We start from the raw sequence: 20481 nt of genomic DNA, 5'->3' as shown, positions 1-20481 counted from the left end.
TAATCAAATGATCACCTCTTCAAGATTATGTGCAGAACCCATAAGTCAGCCATGCCGACTCAAGGGCAAGGTCACAACTTAGGGTCATAGGTTTGAGCTTTCCATTTTGTGTTATCTCCGGAACCCCTAAAAAGATTTTCTTCAAACTTGGATCAAATGATTACCTCAATGAAAATGAGCGTAACTTGTGAGTCAGCTTTTCCGGCTGAAGGTAAAGGTCACAACTTAGGGTCAAAGGTCAAAGGTCAAAAGTTTGAGCCTTCCATTTTTGAAGGATATTCATCAAACTTTGGTCAAATGATCACCTCATCAAGAACTCATAAATCAGCCATGTCAACTCAAAGTCAAGGTCACAACTCAAGGTCATAGGTTTGAGTTCTGTATCGCCTAAACCCCTTGACGGATTTTCATGAAACCTGATCAAAAGATCACCTCATGAAGACAATGTGCAGAATTTATGAGTGAGCCATGTTAGTTCATGGTCAGGGTCACCGTTCAAGGTCAAAGGTTTACCCTTTCACTATCTATAACAGTGGCGGGGGATTTAGCTGTCTTTTAGACTGCCTTGTTTCATTAGTATGCATATATTTTGATATGCATAACGAACTATAAAACGTTACACCTTATGTAGCTTATGGTTTACAGAATATAAATTGTATTATAGACATTTAGGAATATGTTTATGCTCCAAAGTATACAAATTGTGATAACTTTATCTGTGATTTTATTTAATCAGCTGAATTTCTCTTATATTTGTTCACAATTATGTACATTTAACATACCAATATGACGGTGTGATAGGTTTATATGCTCAACTGATTGTGACAACCTTATACCATTGCAACTTCATTAAACAAATACGTAAGGTTCTATATTATATATGTTACTGGTGGCTCAATAATACAGATATGTTGTGTGTTTAATTTCTTAATACATGTGTAATTTGTGAATGAATTAGAATTCATGTGAAATATGCTGAATGCATGGCATTGTACATCACTATTGTCACTATACAAAACTTTTAACTGTATAAAACTGTAACCCGCAACCACGAATTTTCTTCAGGAATATTTTTTTGGTGCAATGAACTTTTGTAGCAATGTATCAGTCGTAGTATTCACGCAAGCCTGTTAACAATGTTAGTATTTTAAAAATGTAATGTGTTGAAATCTATATGAACAACAAATGTTTTAAACGCCTGATAAATGCAATAAACTGAAAATAGAAATTCTGAACTTGTGTGCGTCTCAAAAATCATTCAAAGGATACCTCATATCAATTTTATTACTGAATTATAAGCGATATTTACCCCGTCCTCTTAATATTAAGGCAGTTCTTATAATTATTCTTACAATGTTGGTATGAAAGTATAGAAGTAATGTAGGGTATACTTTTTCAAACATAATAACATTTGCATTATGTACTTCTACTGAAAAGACATATAAAACATATACCTCAAAACTATTTATGCGACACTATAGTTTATATAATTTAATATGGCAGATATGACATTATACATATCATTTCAGCAAAAATGAGGGGCATTGTACATCACTATTGTCACTATACAAAACTTTTACCTGTATAAAACTGTAACCCACAACCACAAATATTCTTCAGGAACATTTTTTGGTTTTGTAAGAACTTACTACAATGCAATGAACTTTTGTAGCAATGTATCAGGAATGTACAATGCCAATATCTAAGGGGGTAGTATATTTCAATTAAGTGTCTATAAGCTTTCAACATACATTTAAATGTTATCCGAAATTTTGTTTGTCCGAGTGCCTATACACTTATAAATGAGCTTTCGCGGTCTTGCTACAATGAGTCATAAAGTTTTTCGATCTTTTGTCATTTAGACAATAGTATATACATTATTCTTAACTTTCTCATGAAACCAAACTCACCTGAACAGTTCAAATAGTACTTTCATTATTAAACCGTTGTAACCATGGCAACGACCACAACTGACCAATTATTTTTAACGAAATATAGCATTTTTATCTCCACATTTGTAAGTGACAATAAAAACATCGTAAACATCGATTTTATATTACTGAGGAAACAAAAAACATCATTGAAAATTCATACATTTCAATAAATGTATTCCTAGCAAAACTTCAATTTACCCCACCCACTTATTTTAGCCATAGGCTAAAAATGAGGTGTCATTATACAAGACAAATGGTATCAAGGTAATGAAAAATTTTGTCGAATTTAACAAACCACTAAAATTGGTCACTATCATCAAACCTTTAAATAAGACAAATAAAAATTTACAACCATATCCATTTTTTTGGCTATTTTTGTGAAAATTTCACGATATTTTCAATATTTTTTCCGATATATATCTCAAGAACTGACAAAAATGGCTTTAAATCAGTGGCATAATGTGTTCTCTGTTGTTTTAGAACATAAGAATAAAAATCCATTCGTATTTCTATAAGATAAGGACCCAAAAGTGAAAATTAGTGTATTTCTAAAATTTCGGCGGCCATCTTGGCGGCCATCTTGGGTTTCTAAAAACGTACCATGATGCGGCAAATGCACCCAAGATTTTCTGAAAGTTGAGATATTCCCCTACACATTGATGTATAAATCAGCTCTGGACCTTTTTTGCACACGAAACACCCCTAGGGACTGGAGTATTGGGAAAAAAAGAGAATAAAAGAAATTGAAATACTTCATCACATTAATGGAAGTAATTCTAATGAAAAATACAGCAACGATTTTTAACCCTTACCCTGCTATATTTCTATAATGGACTGGTCCATCTTTCAATTTTGACAGTACCACTTATTACTCAAAGGGGTTTTCACTGAAAATTTACTGACTGAATAGCGAACAGTGCAGACCATGATCAGACTGCACGGATGTGCAGGCTGATCTTGGTCTGCACTGGTCGCAAAGGCAGGATCATCTGCCGCCAGCAGGCTAAGGGTTAATTTGGCTTTAGCATGTTCTGTTGAACGTTTATGCCAGTTGTTTAAATGCAAACATTACAGTCTGGCCGTGAAAAATGAACATAAATCATTGACTTCTAATTGTTACCTAGGGGACTGGGTCTTGTGCATAAGTGCCAAGCAATATTAAGATTTCTTAATGAATGGAAAAGGAAAGGAGAGGACGCAAAACAGATCGTGGTAAATTTTGACATCTGATGTGAACTTGACCTTTCATCTAGAGATCTGCGCACTACACGTTGTCTCCTCATGGGGATCATTTATGCCAAGTAATATCATAATCTCTTGATTTATAGCAGAGAAATGGGCCAGACAAGAAAATATATTGTGTTAAAAACTTGTTTACCTTTGCAATTACAGTGTGACCTTATCCTTTGAGTCTTCGACACCTCGTTTCATTATGAGATTGACAATTTTATGGTAATATTAGTGCCCAAATAATTGAATTAATTAGGAATTAAGAGTAATCTTCAATCTCGTAATAATACATTTTATCGTTGAGAAATATCCTACCTAAGCTCAATAAAGTAGTTCCGGATTAAAACGTAAAACATTTTTTCCGTCAGTTGTAATTGTTAACAATCTTGATAATGTCATCGGCCGTCCGGTCATATTATGAATGGCGAATTTAGAATTAAGTCTGACTAACAAATCAAGAACATTTTTCTAAATATAGAATTCCATTGAAAATTGTCTTTCTGGAATAATTCAATCAATTGAGGATTATACAGCAAATGATTTCGGAAAGAAGAAAACAAAACCTAAGGCTCTAACTAAATGAGAAAATATCTTCTCTAAAATAAATTACATTTACATTGTATTTTATCACATATAATCTATTTCTGTTATTGTCGAAACCTATATTTAAAGTGAATAAAATATGTATTCGATTTTGCAAACAAAGCACCAACAATATCATAAAATGATATTTTACTACATGTAAACTTAACAAAACGGACTGAAAACTTTCACCACCATTAGACGAAACATTTTTTTTCCAATCATACAAATGAGTGTAACACCTTTTAGTCATTGGTAGAAGGGTGGAGGGAGGGTAGGGTCAAGGGGGAACGACAAAAGTATCATTTACGGAAAAAGTGGAACTGAAGTATTAGAATGAAGCGGCTAAACCTAACTCGTGTTTCGGTTTTCGCTATCTGCAATGAGAAGAAAACACGTTTTAAAGAATAAAACACTTTGATATTTACCCTCTTTTGGTCGATCAAGAATTCCAGAGATGATATTATAAAGTGATTCAAACTGCAATTCTACTTTGGAATACGATTTAGAATTCTCTCAGTACCTCATACATTGTACATATATTGTTAACTGCACCTTTTCGGTGTTCATGCGAAATGAACGACAGAATAGGATCGGCAAATCCATAAAAGTTTAATTTGCCGATCCTATTCTGTCGTTCATTTCGCATGAACACTGTAAAAAAAGTTTCATTTCTAATATTTACATTATATTTCCTTTCCATTTGTTAACAAGGTTATATTATAAATTTCAGACATTTTGTTGCATTTAACATTAAAATAAGCTTCCCGGCTATTCTGTTCACCAGACGGAACAACTGTGGAACTATACGCGGACGTCGTCAAAACAACGGCCCGATATAACTAAGTAGCGTTGACGTAACTTTCGCGCAACATACGAAATGAACGTCAAATGTGGAGTCGCCGTAGCGCAGTGGTAGCGCGTCCGCCTTGAGATCGAAGGGTCCCGCGTTCGATCCCGACCACTGCCTTGGTGGTAGTGTCCTTAGGCAAGACACTTTAATTCCACATTGCCTCTCTCTCTGCTCTTAGAGGTTGGTTCCTTCTGGAATGAGTCTCGAGAGCCATTAATATAAGTTGTAAGAACTTGTTTGGCAATCGAGAATAAATAAATTAGTATAAACTAAATGAACGTCATAATTTTCAATGAAAAAGAATAGGGCGAAAGTAAATATTGAACAATACGTGTAAATTTATGAGAAAAATAAATCATACCTCGGACATATCTTGTCAAATTGATTACCTCTTAGTTATGTAAATTACGTTTTTCCACATGCGCCAGGAACACGGAGATGCGGGATGATCTCGGTTAGCACTGGTCGCAAAGGTAGGATAACTTGCCGCCAGCAGGCTAAAGGTTAAATAACAAACGACGTAAGCCTACATGTTGCCCCATGTGATAACTTGACAAAGGGTTGATACGATAACATAGTATAGACAAAATGAAAAAAAAAATACAATTATCATTTTTCTTATACCTATGTTTACAGTATATGTTTTCTTCTGAAATCATCTTGCTTTAATACTAAGAATATTTCTTTGCCTGTGTAGCACGCATACTAATCGGAAATATTATGTATTTAAATATGACTTAGGTAAAACGTACCGCAAAGTCATTTTAAAGACATAGATAATGGGTGTAGAACTTGATAAACTATTCTTTTAAGCCAACAGGTGAATAAGTTGCCACAACATTTCAGAAGATATCGTGTTTTTACAACTCTTATAAACAGTAACACACATTCTTCAAACATCGATGTAACAAATTACAAAGAGATATCAATTTTACTGACATTTTCAGTCCATAAAGGCATCAGCCACTCTGTTCACATATGGATATTGGAGAAAGATTATCATTTGTATTTCCGCGATGCGACTATAAGTTTACAGTCTCGTTGCAGTCAGTAGATAATGTGTAGACAATTAATGGCTAGTTTAAAAGCAAAAATCAGAACAAACCGACAAACTAGCATAATCAGTCGTTTTGGGAATAGAACCTGATACTCATTTTCTAAAATGCTTTCAGATATAATTAGTATTACACGTACTAAAATCGTCAAAAGCTTAAAACTAGTTTTATACACTCACAAACTTATGATATATATATGTGGCTTCTTTCCAGTTTGAATGCCAGTTTTACATTACTTATGTAACGGTGTATGAAAATCATAAGATACGATATCGGAAATACAGTGGAAAATTGAATACATAAATTCTGAATAGAATAAGGAGAATAGTTCTTCACAAAATGTATTACCAATGTATTTTCAGTTTGACGTTCTTAGAATTTCGACCTGTAAATAAATGTAAATAAATGTGTGTATTCGTTTGTAAATTAACGCAACTTGTTTTATTTTCCACAGTAGGTCAAAAAGATTTAAAAAAAATGCCTCGCTTTTCCAATATTTTTTAGGCTTTTTGATAAATTCCTTTATCAATATCATAATTATTGATTAACATCATGTATTTTATACTTATGTTCTATTAAATTTCAAACATTCTAAGATATGTGAATAAAATATTGAAAACTGTTTAGAAAAGCAAGTCGTGTGTTAAATTATTAACTGGTTTACGTCTGCGATGTCGTCAATATAATATATGCACAAAATTTTCTCACATCTCCGTTAGGTACATAGTATTGCATATGTGGCATATCATGCAAATTTTCTTCTGAAAATATGAGAATTGGCAAATATTTTTTGTAATTTTTGATAAGTAACAAGTTACTGAAGCATTTGAATAGAATCACATATATTTTGTTTAACTGGATATCAGATGTACGTCAAATATAAATTATTAAATACTTTTATCTATATATGAACTCATTAAAACGATTACAAACTGTTAATATAAAAACATAGAACAAAATCAGACATGTAATACCTGACTATGTCTGACACTTTTTATGAGAGGAAATGAAAAATTGACCATCTCTCCCCTTATAGGAACACTAGACCATGTGCTGCATTTGAGACCTGTATCCCTTACGAGGTCAAGGTCACCCTTAGAGGTTATTTCTTCATTTTTCCACTTTTGTCTATAACTTTTGTATTTCTATTTACACAGACTGATATTCAAATAACTTGGCACAAGTATCCACCATGATGACGATGTGTCAAGTCTAGCACCGTGATCCCTAGACAAAATCAAATTATAACTTTGTATTTTTATATACATAGATGGATATTGAATTAATTTTGCACAAACACTTATCATAACAAGACGATGTGACAAGTGTTACAAGTAGATCCCTAGCTCAAAGGTCAACGATGTTATGTCATTTTTGATCTTTTAGCTTTTAACTAGTATATAGATAAAAGGATATTGAAATAATTTTGTACAAATGTCCTCCTAACGTTTAATCATTTGATGATGATATAAATATTTACGTAACGTTCCAGTCCGTAAGTTCAGTTGACGTAATTTATTGTTCATGTGTTATAACAGGATTCACACATTTGTGTCCTAATATCACATCCGCGTCCTACAGATATAGTTGCGGTTCCAACTAATATGGCGCTATAACACAAATACCATATTTGCAATATGGTATATACATGATTTAACATGATAACAAAACATCTCTTGTACTCTAAGATGTCGGTTCAATAGCTGAGAGTGGATTTACTTGACTTGTGAGAACGAAAAGTTAAAACCTTTTGAAAATAAATTCAGAAACGGACAATTAGATAATTATACTTATTTTTATCTTTAGGTCTGTATCAAACATTAAATTTCCTAAAAAAGCTCTTGGTTTAATTGGTTTTTCCTATTTCATGTCTGAATGTTTGACACTTCGCACAGACAGCAGAGATTAAATCTTTCCCAAGTGACAAATCTGTCGTGGAATTTAAAATGTTTAATCAAGTTTTCTTTGGTATTTCAATTTAAATTTATTAGATTACGGAAAAGTATCTCAGTGGCATTTATAAAAAGTAGTCTGCTTTATACACAACTATGAAGACTAATAACTGCGGAGAAATAGTTCTATAAAGATTGGGAAAGCAGCATATTTCGAGGGGTGAATGTGAGAGAAGTGAAAGTGCAAACAGATAAAGAAGTACTGAGACTTCTTTCGCATTCAGCCATCGATTTGGTTAATAGCATTAGATAGTATTTATATTTTTTATTAATGCACGGGATGTAGTTGTTACTTCGGCTTTTTAACAAAAAACATTAGAATTTACTCTAATTAAGAAATAATAAATATGTGCCTATATTTTATCAGTTAATAAAATATGGGCAGGAGTTCGGATGCGTAATAATTAAATCACGAGTGCGTAGCACGAGTGATTTAATATTCGCATCCGAACGACTGCCCATATTTTATTAACTGATAAAATTATTGGAACATATTTATTATTTCGATTCTAACCACGCAAATTCTTCGCATTTAACAGCACTACATTTTTGCTCGATATGTCATTCGGCTGGCCATATGCTATTATAAAAACCTCCCCACGAATGGAACGCGTTGCATAAAACGGAATTTTCCGATATTCAGCAAATTTTAATTAAAGTATTAAGTCGTTACTTCTGTAAAAATGTTATTTTCAAAAACATCTAAGGTCGGATATAGAAATCAGAAGTAAATACTTCATTCAAAGTTTATATTATGCAGTTTCTAAAAATAGTGCACGTCACCAACATGATGGCACTGAAACATACACGCCAGAAAATTGCGGCGGCATATAAACACGTAAACACTTGAGTCTGGAAGATTGGAACATGAATTATAATTTATTTACTGTCAAAGTAGAATCTAGTTGACATTTGTGGTGTCTACAACGCAGAAATTGTAAACTACACACACGACTAGACAGATGCCGCTGGTGTTGAAGTTGAAACTTACCGGGCTGAAACATTTTCTTACGGTAAAAATATAAACAAATTAATTCATCAGTTAGAAATTGTTTGTTTCAGAAAATTTGATGTACTTTTTATTACTACTAATAGCACTGAAAAAGTCGAATATTTAGTCGGCATATAACAGAAGCAGAGTAGAATCTCACAGTCATGTTACAATCGTAGGGTGGAATGGAAAAGCTATATTTTATCGTAGATTCATGTATAGGCGATTTCACTATATGTTTATATAGCAACTGCTGCGGATCGTGTTAGAATGATTCTTATTACATGGTATTCGTGATTGTGCTTCACAAACATAGCTTAAAAATGGTTACATTTAATGAAATGCAAAAGCTTCCGCTGATTCAGAACCAGTTTCATTTGAGCATGTAGGTCCAGGTCTTTTGAGCATATGGGTCCAGGTCTAGGATGTCGCATATTGATAAACTTTTATTATGTTTATAATCAGCATGTAAAAACAGTATTGCCAGGCAACATGATTTCCCCTACTAATACTAAAAATTCAAATTTTATCGTCAGTGTTATATAGATTAGACGATAAACATTTATTTTATACAACATTTTATTGATGATATATATATATTATGTCTTATCACCTGCGACATTAAAAGTGTTTTGTTTCGGTAGTCATACAAACGCAGATGTATAGTTCAAGCTTTTACGGAAACGCCGAACGTACTAAATGACGTCATAATATTACCTTTGGACAACAACAATAAGTTCTTCAATTGCATCTACAGCTAGAGTTAATCTGACAAGTAAAAACTGATTATTCTTGAATATGGTACTTCCTTACAAATCTGTGGAATCAGGTTTTAAGCATTGTACTTATATAAAACTTCATTTGGTTTTGAGATAATAAATAAAAATAACAAAAAACACAGTTTATTCGGTGATAAAGATAATTCTATTAGAATATATTCGATGATGTTACAAAAGAAGTATATATTTAATCATTGCACCAATTCATAGCTTAATAGTTTCAAAAAGTACAATTACGGAGGTTCTTTAAGGATATAAAAATGTAGCTTGGTTTATAACGTTAGTCGTTAGGTCATTTTAACATTCATATAAAGGAGTCACAAAGTGGCTGTCTTCTGTTTATGCAAAAGTGAAATAAATAATAATTATCCGGCAGTCAAAATTTAATGGTCCTATATATCAGCTTTATAAATTCTAACTACATTCAAGTTACTGTTAAGAGTGAAACTAATAAGTGTTCTGTAAAAGATTTAGTCATTTTATATTGATTTCATATTTACAGATAAATCGTTACCAATTGGTATCTTATTATAATTGGAGACTCATTAACTGCATGTTTTGAAATATATCTTCTCCTTGTTTCTTGAAACTTGATCTTATTCTTACAAATGAGTTGCAACAACAATGATAAAAACACTATAGCAAATATTTATGATATCTAGAACCATACTATATCTCCTTCTCATATCTTAACAGGGATACAAAGTGTAACAACGGGCAGATCAACATAGTTACTAGTCTATTAAAACTGTCCTGCACCGAGGACTATAGACACATTCATCACATATTTGCATTAAAAGGAAATTTGGGAGAAAACCAGGATAAACATCTGTTAATTCAATCCTCAGTTCCCGATACCTCGATCAATCTATGTGTTCTCTACAATGAAAAAGAAGAAATAATATATAACTTTGCAAATTAAATATTTACAAGAAATTCCCAAGACGACCAACTGCTACAGAAAGAAAGTACTAGACTTAGACTGTTTGCAATTAAATAATAATCAATGTTGCAAGGAATTGAAATCGCATCTAAACAACACGTGGGTATTCTAGAAGGACAAGGATATACTGGTCTCCTGTGGCCAGAAATGAACGAGATTTCAACACCTCAATTATACTTCTCCCATCAATCAGCTGGCATACCACTCCGCCGTATAACAATAGCTGTAATATGTTTTTGCCTATTCCAAGTCAAGACAAATGTGAAGTTAAGCCGTGAATAATGTGTTTATGTATTAATAGATAATTTGATACACTGATCAACAAATCCAAACATTATTTATCTTCTTATTTCATTAGACAGGCTTTGATGTTCACATTAAGTAATAAGTTTTATTACATACCTATACAAATTCTGTCAAAAATACGGCTTGTATTTTATAAGTAAATACGAACAGACAGAAAAAATCCGTATTGTACCTTTTGTATTGTATGCTGCTAGACTACTTTCGTTTAATATGCATGACCTATTAAGTTCTATAAATAGCGCACACAAAAACTACTCTCAGTTCTATTTTAAACCATTAAACATTGAATTCCATAACAAAACGACATACAAAAATAGAGGCATATAATAAAAAGGTCATCATAACAGTAGCTAAAACTTGGATTTTGCATTCGGCTCTCGTGGATTTTGCCAGGTCGCATCTCACTCGGTGCTTGCGCGCCTCGTGTAAAATTCACCCGAGCCGAATACAGCATCCCAGATCAAGCTACTGTTATAATAGCCCTGTTATATACTAAAGACTACTCTTCCAAATAACTCAAGAACACAGTAGTAATATATAGCCAACTACGGAATCCTGTTAGGGACATCGCGTTCTCGCTCCTCGCCTTTCACAGAGCCAGGAGCTAATCAACAATTCTTAACAAACTTGTTATTCATAGGAAGATTTTATTCCTGTGTCTCTGACCATGGATGACTACCTGGTGCACATGAATTGAAGGTAATACTAACATCGGCATAAGTGTCCCATGTATGTGTGCTTTACACATGGAACATGGAAAAAACATTTGAAGTGTTTGCCTTATTTTGCATTTCTTCTCACTAACTTACTAACATACTTCCAGAGGAGTCGCCAATATGGTCGATTACTAAACACAAACAAGGAGCATATAAAACATGGAGTGTAAACGGTCGGTAATTGTCAAATACAATGATTGATACAGAAGAAAATTAATGTCACTCTAGCTGGCATAAAACCGTATACAATGAAATGACGACAGGCAGCAATACTTCTCACCCAAATACCTTTAACTATTTATAATATTTCCTGAAAATATCATCAAAACTATACTACATGTAAATACTTTTTAAGAAATCAACAAGCAGGGAAAACATGGTCGTAGCAAAGAAACAACAACGCATGACCGAGGACGTAGTACATGTACAATATATAGCTACACTGAATTCAAAATACGTTTGTATTTAGATTTTTATGTCTTTTGTTATTAGAAATAAAATGATTTTTAACTTGCTAATTAAGTAAATTGTTATAATAATATCAAGGGCGACTCTTTCAGAGAGATTGTGCGAGAACTTATGCAATTCACATTAATACTTGAACACAATGTCATCGTTCGAGAAAAGATCTTTCAGAACTGGCAACCAAATTTTAAAAAGATAAAAACCGTTGTAAATTCACATTTTTGTTTTAAGACAGTAACGATCAAAGTTGAATGGACACTATATCATTTTCTGCTTGATTTAAAGAATTAGGTAATACTAAACACTTTTTTGACTGCAATCCATGAATCCGAGATCTGCGTTCCTCATTGAATTGTAACCAGGAACTATATTTAATCAAAAGATGAATTACGATTTAACTTGTGCGGGTCTATTTGTCTGCTCTATATAAATATTCTGAAGATCGATAGCTTGACATCTATCTTGAATTTCTTATACTCGTACAAAAAGCAATTTATTTTTTCTATGGAGGCACTGCAAAAATTGTAAATAGAAGGATTGAATGCTATGATAGCGTTAAGACGGATATAAACCGATTCAGAATTTGCAAAAAGGGTCCCAGTGTGGTTCATAATATTTAACCTTAAGTAATATTTTACCTTTATACCGTTTGTAAACATGGAAAATGAAATAATAAACGCAATCACATGTTTGTCGCCGTGCCTGTGCAGTAACAACATATTATATTCTTGATAACAGAACAGAATAGAACAGAACAGAAATGTATTTACACATACAGAGTACATTCAATTTAAATAAAATAGAATTCCACTCAAACCTGAGTAACGGGGCACAAGAGAAACCCAAACCTCAATCGAATAATTTATAAAAGTAAAAAAGACATGCTCTTCTAAATGCTTACTGGCAGTCACGGAATGTAGTTATATATTAAAGAGTTTTCGAAATATTAATAAAAACCGGTGGGTAGATTTGACATGAGAATATTGACTCTCATTTTTCAAAACTTTTACAAGTTAGTCACAACATATAAAATGACTTGCTTTTATAACCTAACAATGTCGTATGAAACGTGAAAATCGTTATAACAGTTACATAAAAGATTTCTGTATTATACAGGTTTTGACATGTTTTTAATTCTATGTACAAAAACAACAAAAATCGAATTTCAAATTTCGTTCAAAAAAGAACCCCCTTGCGACAGGAGAATTTTCATTATTTTTTACGTTGCTTTCAAAATAAAGATGAAAATCTCCACATTGGATACATTTTCTTTAGGAAATTGTAGAATATTTTAGTTTCTCCTGGCATTTTCTGAAACTATCTGAGTGTTCATGTTGTGTCTAGAAGCAAAGTATAATTATACATGAATTTTACTTTTGTCATAGTATGCATATATGAGCCGCGCCATGACAAAACCAACATAGTGCGTTTGCGACCAGCATGGATCCAGACTAGTCAGGATCCATGCTGTTCGCTAACGGTTTCTCTAATTGCAATAGGCTTTGAAAGCGAACAGCATGGATCATGACCAGACTGCGCGGGTGCAGGCTGGTCTGGATCCATGCTGGTCGCAAACGCACTGTGTTTGTTTTCTCATGACGTGGCTCATATGATGTATATCAGAACAACTGAGCCACAATCACGTGACACAACGGAAGTCCGACAAACGTATTTGTAGTTTGTCACAGAATGAAATAAACACGTAATAAAAGTCAACTTCTGAGTGTCTGTCACTTTTAAGTACTTATTATTATGATAAAAAATGTAATAAATTCTTGAATTGCATATCATCACGTAAAAGTGAATTCTGGTATTGCTTAAGTAAATCTTAAACTATCCCTGTGTCAAATTCGGGAAATATTTTCTCAGCAGACATCACTCGCTAAAACGGCTTAAAACGTGATATTGACAATTTTTATCTATATCTATGAGTTAATTTGTAAAAATTCGAATTAGTTAAATAGTTACATATTTTCTGTGTATTTTCCCTTCGACGACCATCAATACATGAGTTTAAATTCAGCCAAACTCTGCTATTTGAACATACCAAGCTTCAAATTAATTATCGTTAAGCTGAGCATGTATTAATTTAGCTCTCTTGTGCTCTGTAACAGTTTTCATTGACTGTGATGTAAATAAACTCTTTGCATATTCCGGTTAAAAAATATACAGCCTCTTCCGTGCTCTGCGTGTCTTTTTATTGGATGATTTTATGACATATGTACTGTATAAATAAACTTCTGAGTAATATGTTGTGTGTGACGTTCTTTAAGTAATAAAGTACTACTTTATGTACGACATTTAATGTCTCGTCTGCTAATGTGCACACGCAATATCCAACAGTTTCTGGAACTATTGTAATGACACAATTTCTTAAGCAAATTATGTAAATGTTACTTTATCAGTATAGGCAGAACGTGTACGTATGTTAAATATTTTGAGATAAATGTTTTTGTAACCCGAATTAATATATGCTAAAGGGAATGGTTTTTAGAGGTTAAAAGGTCGGCCGACCAGCCCGGGGTTCAATGTGTTCTAGATTTCCTAAAACAAGCAATATCTTGACGGAAATGAAGCACCGCCATATAAACAATAGTAAGGTCCTTTTATCCTTGAGATAAATATCATTCATGATTATTCATGTCTTGTCACGCGAACATCTTTTAAATACGTCAGAGAAAACAAATTAAATGTCTACATAGCTACTTATAACAGTTGCTGCAAATCTAGCAGAATAGATCTTTCAGACATTGCCTGTTGTTAACTTCAGACAGATGAATAATCTCATATGAAAATACGACACAGCTAACTGGGATTTTGTCTTTTTACCATAGACGGTATCTAACATATTTTTAAAGGGTTAAGGTTCTAAAATCATTTTGGAAATATTACGTTAAATGTCGCCCACATTCTGGTTTACTGTGTATCTGCCTTGTTCTTGATAATGCATCCATTTAAATTCTGCACACAAAAGCAATACATTACAGCAGTGTAAATTTATAAGACAAGCAGGTCAAGTAATTGCCACACCCTCCATATTGTCCGACCTTAGTCCCTGTGATTTGTTTCCTCTTTCCATTATTGACTGGCTTTTCCACATTTCTAGAAGCGCCCCTAATAGCTCAATATATCAGTAGCGCAAACTATACAAGGGCAATGTTTTTATTATACAATCTATATTGTATATGAACAGTCTCAAAATTTTCATTTTTCATTATGATCTAGCAGATCTCGGCCTAGACGTCACTTATTTTCGTATAAGCTGTATTTTTCTTGGCGCAAACTATACAAGGGCAATGTTTTTATTATACAATCTATATTGTATATAAACAGTCTCAAAATTTTCATTTTTCATTATGATCTAGCAGATCTCGGCCTAGACGTCACTTATTTTCTTATAAGTTGTATTTTTCTTGGCGCAAACTATACAAGGGCAATGTTTTTATTATACAATCTATATTGTATATGAACAGTCTCAAAATTTTCATTTTTCATTATGATCAAGCAGATCTCGGCCTAGACGTCACTTATTTTCTTATAAGCTGTATTTTTCTTGGCGCAAACTATACAAGGGCAATGTTTTTATTATACAATCTATATTGTATATGAACAGTCTCAAAATTTTCATTTTTCATTATGATCTAGCAGATCTCGGTCTAGACGTCACTTATTTTCTTATAAGCTGTATTTTTCTTGGCGCAAACTATACAAGGGCAATGTTTTTATTATACAATCTATATTGTATATGAACAGTCTCAAAATTTTCATTTTTCATTATGATCTAGCAGATCTCAGCCTAGACGTCACTTATTTTCTTATAAGCTGTATTTTTCTTGGCGCAAACTATACAAGGGCAATGTTTTTATTATACAATCTATATTGTATATGAACAGTCTCAAAATTTTCATTTTTCATTATGATCTAGCAGATCTCGGTCTAGACGTCACTTATTTTCTTATAAGCTGTATTTTTCTTGGCGCAAACTATACAAGGGCAATGTTTTTATTATACACTCTATATTGTATATGAACAGTCTCAAAATTTTCATTTTTCATTATGATCTAGCAGATCTCAGCCTAGACGTCACTTATTTTCTTATAAGCTGTATTTTTCTTGGTTGAAGGATGCATGCTGTCTATTACATAATATTTTACAAGTATTTTATGAGATTTGAGATGTCAGTATTATTTTACGTTAGAAAACAACTATTTCTTTGCAAGTTAGCTCCCCTGGAATATTGTACTCGTACGTCAGAATACAATTATTTCTTTACACGTTTAACATGATTAAACAGTTGATTTCCCTGACCTGTTTTACGTCAGAACAAATCTATTTCTTTGCAAGTTAAAATTAAATGATTTATTTCCATAACCTATTTCAAAAACATTACGTTAAAAATATATACTTGGCGAAAAGTGTTTCGAAAGATTTTAAAGCAACTGTTCAAACAATATTTGAAGTTAAATTGATGTATTAGTTAAAGGTCCATTACTAAGGGAAAGTGAGTTGGCAATTTTTTTCATAGCCAGTGCATAGACTTCTGCAAGACACTAATTAATGAAGATTGGCAGGTCAAAATTTACAGAAGGTCTTTGGAACTCAAAGAAATGTATGTGTATTATGTTGAAATTTCAATGAATTGACATAATGACCCCCAGGTCTTTTTAACTTTCTTCATACTTCATAGAAAAATAATTGTACATATACTGCGATTTATTTCGAATTTCTACATACCAACTTTCATTTTCCAATAAAATGAAATAGTTTCTGTGCTTTTTAAAAGAAATTAAAATGTTCACTTTCCTTAGTATTGGACCTTTAATGGATGATATATGAAAATGAAAACATTGATTTTCATAGAACATAAATACCGTCAGTGTGCACGTATTTCACACGCGAACCTATTCTGTTTCTGTAAGTAATGACATAGTTCTGTTACATCACTTACAGTATATTTGCTGTGAAATGGATCTGTAAATACATTTTTTTAAAGGAATTATTATTAAATCTTATATATAGATACGTTTTTATCATATAAATACTATAGTTTGAATCAAAAACCGCCATTATGTCAAATCATATGTTATTAGTTGTGATAAATTGTGTACTTTGGCAAAGGGCACAAAAAGATCATAACCATCCAGCCAAAGTGCTTGTGATTATGGATAGTTTCGTCTATACTTTAATAGCCAACATGTATGGACCCATATGTTAAAATGTTACTTTATATCATGTGTACTATCCTTTTAACTGTCCGTAATAGAGTGCAAGATATATCAACGTAAAGTATATTTTTAACCTTTTAAATGATATCATGTGTAGTATATAGCTTTTTACTATGTAAATTGTACCAGTAAAATACATTAGAATGCTCTTGCTATTTTCCACTGTACTTCTCTAAAAAAAAAAAACACGAATTTTTATGGCATTTTTAAACCCGGTACTGTACTTTCAGTTTTTTTTATAGTTTTTTTTTTTAAATCTACATGCACTGCAATTCAAGTATGCTTTACCCAAAGTAATAATCAGAAATTTAGATTGTTAACTTTTTATATTTAATTGTATATTGTCATCGCAAAACATTAAACTTGACATGACGTCAGTTTCAAAACTACTGTTTAAAATAAATGTTTCACGTTGATCAATACTAAACTTACAACAATATCTATTCATTCTCACAACTAAGCATGTAAGATGGAGTTTAAAACTAAATTGTAAGTGGTCCACATTTTAGAGTTCATGAATTTTAAGTGAAACCCCTCCCTTGAGCATAGGAAAACAAAATATGTCAGAGATCTAAATAAATAGTACGTAATGTATCAGAAACGTTTAACTTGCAATGTAGAGATAAACTTAAAAAGCCTTGTAAGTGGAAACATCTTTGACAATCACAGAGTTTTCGACAGTAGCACTTTTGTACCTCCGTAAGTTTATACAGCATATCGATATATACTTGTAAATATTTAGTAACATTTAACGGTTAAAACATAACTTTCTATTGATGTATCTTGCACATTATTCGTATCAGTTATAACAAAGTTAATAGGTTAGTATATAAACTTTTAGAACACCCCTCGTAGCTCCAGAAGTATACATTATTTCGTCATTCATGTACATACACACAAAACATTCATGATAATTGAACTTTGGTTTAGAAAACATATGTAACTGAATCCACACTGAACAGAAGGAAATGAATACCTGATTAAGATCATTTATACGAAACCCTCTACCAATCCTTTATGTCATGTACTAGTCATTACTGGAGATAACAGAACAGTGTAATGCGCAATATATTAATACCCTCTTTGTGCATGAATATGGAGATTACATTAACCATTTATTACGTTTTATTTCACTGAATATAAAAAAAAATGAATTGGCTGTACTGATATATTGAAACGCAATGTCTGTCATTTGATTAAAAATCATATGGTTTGGTTAGCAATACTTCTCTAGTGTAAAAACCGTCTTAACGTTGTAATTGTATCCACCTCAAATGAGACGAAGAGCATAAAACTCACTTAAAAATACAATTTTCATTATTACATATTACAGCTGATTTAAGCGTTTTGCGACAAATCTGTTCAATTGATAAATGTTTTGCAAGGATTTATACATAGAATAAAAAGTATTGTTTCCAATATTTTTCGTGTTTCAAAATATGCATTTTTCTCCGTTCTTCAAACTTTTCGAAATACTGAAAGACATTATTATTAGCAGTGAAATATATCTGAAAAGGAAATGTTAAGAATATGCTTTGGATTCAAAAGAAAAGAGTTACTTTATCAAACATGATGTAATTGTTACAAACAAGAGGTCTACTATGGTCCCCAAGTTGAATTATTTCATTTATTTTTGAAACTGAAACCAACTCTCATGTATGGGAATGGCATATTGTATGGAGAGGCAGACGTTTGAATACTAAATTTATATCAAAAATTGATATACTGCACATACAGAACAAGACTTGTTGATATCATACATACAAATAAACATAACAAACCCGACGTGCTTTATATTTCTAAAACAGAATCAGTTCAGAAAATGTCTGGTTTTACTAAAAGTAAACTGCTTATGAAACAACGTACCAAGAGTTTAAGGGTATAAACTGGTCTATGATAGACTGGTGACCTATAAATATACACACTCCATGTAAAATGTCTTCATTGATAAAAAAAACCTTTAACGTAATGCATGCATAGCAAAATCAAACTCTATTTAAAACAAAAGGAATTCTTCTTCTTGCATGCCAGACAGGATTTTCACATGTTTTTGCCAGTGCTGGGAAAACTCGTTTACACCATCGGGTGTAAGATGACTCACTAAACCACTGAAAATGCGAAAAATCTTAAGTAAGTGATTAAGACATATAGCATATTTCGAGATCTTGATCATATTTGTACTTATGACTGCATTTATTTCATCCGATTAAAATCTTTAAAATCTTTGGTATCGTTAGGTGTATGATAGCCTTTTTATTCTATATTGTATGAAGGTCATGGTATTGACCAAATAGCCGTGCTCGATACTTTCTTGTCCCGTTTTTAATGCCATTGCAGCTTTTATTGTCGAAACCAATGTGCTAAATATATAATGTTCATCCTAAGAAATAACTTCAACGTTAAAGCTTCGATGTTAAAACTATCCAGTAAGATAATTAATTATCCACTAAGACAGCGGCGTAAGAGGATTGCGAGACTACAGGACAAGAAACCTTTCGCTGCTGAATTAATGTCTGTATGTTAGTTTTGGTTTTGTTTCTGCTGAGTTTAAAGTCCCTCCAATACAATTTCATGGTGGAAAATACCCTAGGTGCCCTTACAGAGCATTATTTTAGGAACAGGCGAGAAATTTATAGAACAAACCACCAACCCCCACCCCCCACCCCGCAAGCCAGCTGGGTTGGTTCCCCACACCCCAAGCGAGATTTCAAATCTAAAGCGGCGAGGGACAAGTGATTTTATAATGTTTCAAACCAGACGATTAATGTACTTCTTTTATGTAATTTTCAGACTGAAAGCAAAACGTGTGTCTTTAGCGATGTTGTCTATTGATATATAGATTGTAAAGAGTACGCGGCGCATTGACGTAACGTAAATGTTACGTTAATGCCATGATGATCACAACACCTCGAACATAACAGATATTAATTGTAACCCAGTCAGCCTTGTTTGAAAACATTTTAACGTTCCGTGTATGATAGGTAACGTGCAAACATATATAGTATCAAAGTACATGTGTTTAGAAGAAAAGCATCACCATAAGGAACCGGAATTTTACAGCGCCATGGTACGTAGTGCGTTTTCTAGAAAGAGTGGTTGTCTTTGACAATAAGAAAATGTAGATGTGGAAATAAAGCATAAGTATGTATGGTAGATTATATTTTGTTTACATTTAAATTCAACTAAACAATACAGGCTTGTACAGCTTTGTGCTGAATTCAAACTAACCTTCAGTATTTCAAGCTAAATTTTCGTTCTTTATTTAATTTTCCTAAAATAAATACCAATGATTTAGTAGATTTCTATTTATTCATCATTGCTCTAATAATAGTAACATGAGATGGTGATAAGATAATCCAGACAGATTAAGTACATGATAAATGCATACATCAATCCTTTCTCATCAGAAGAAAATTAAGAAAAAGAAATTTGTCCAAACTCTATTTTTGA

Source organism: Mercenaria mercenaria, chromosome 17 (assembly GCF_021730395.1).
Source record: "Mercenaria mercenaria strain notata chromosome 17, MADL_Memer_1, whole genome shotgun sequence".
Lineage (NCBI taxonomy): Eukaryota > Metazoa > Mollusca > Bivalvia > Venerida > Veneridae > Mercenaria > Mercenaria mercenaria.
This window is presented reverse-complemented; position numbering follows the sequence as displayed.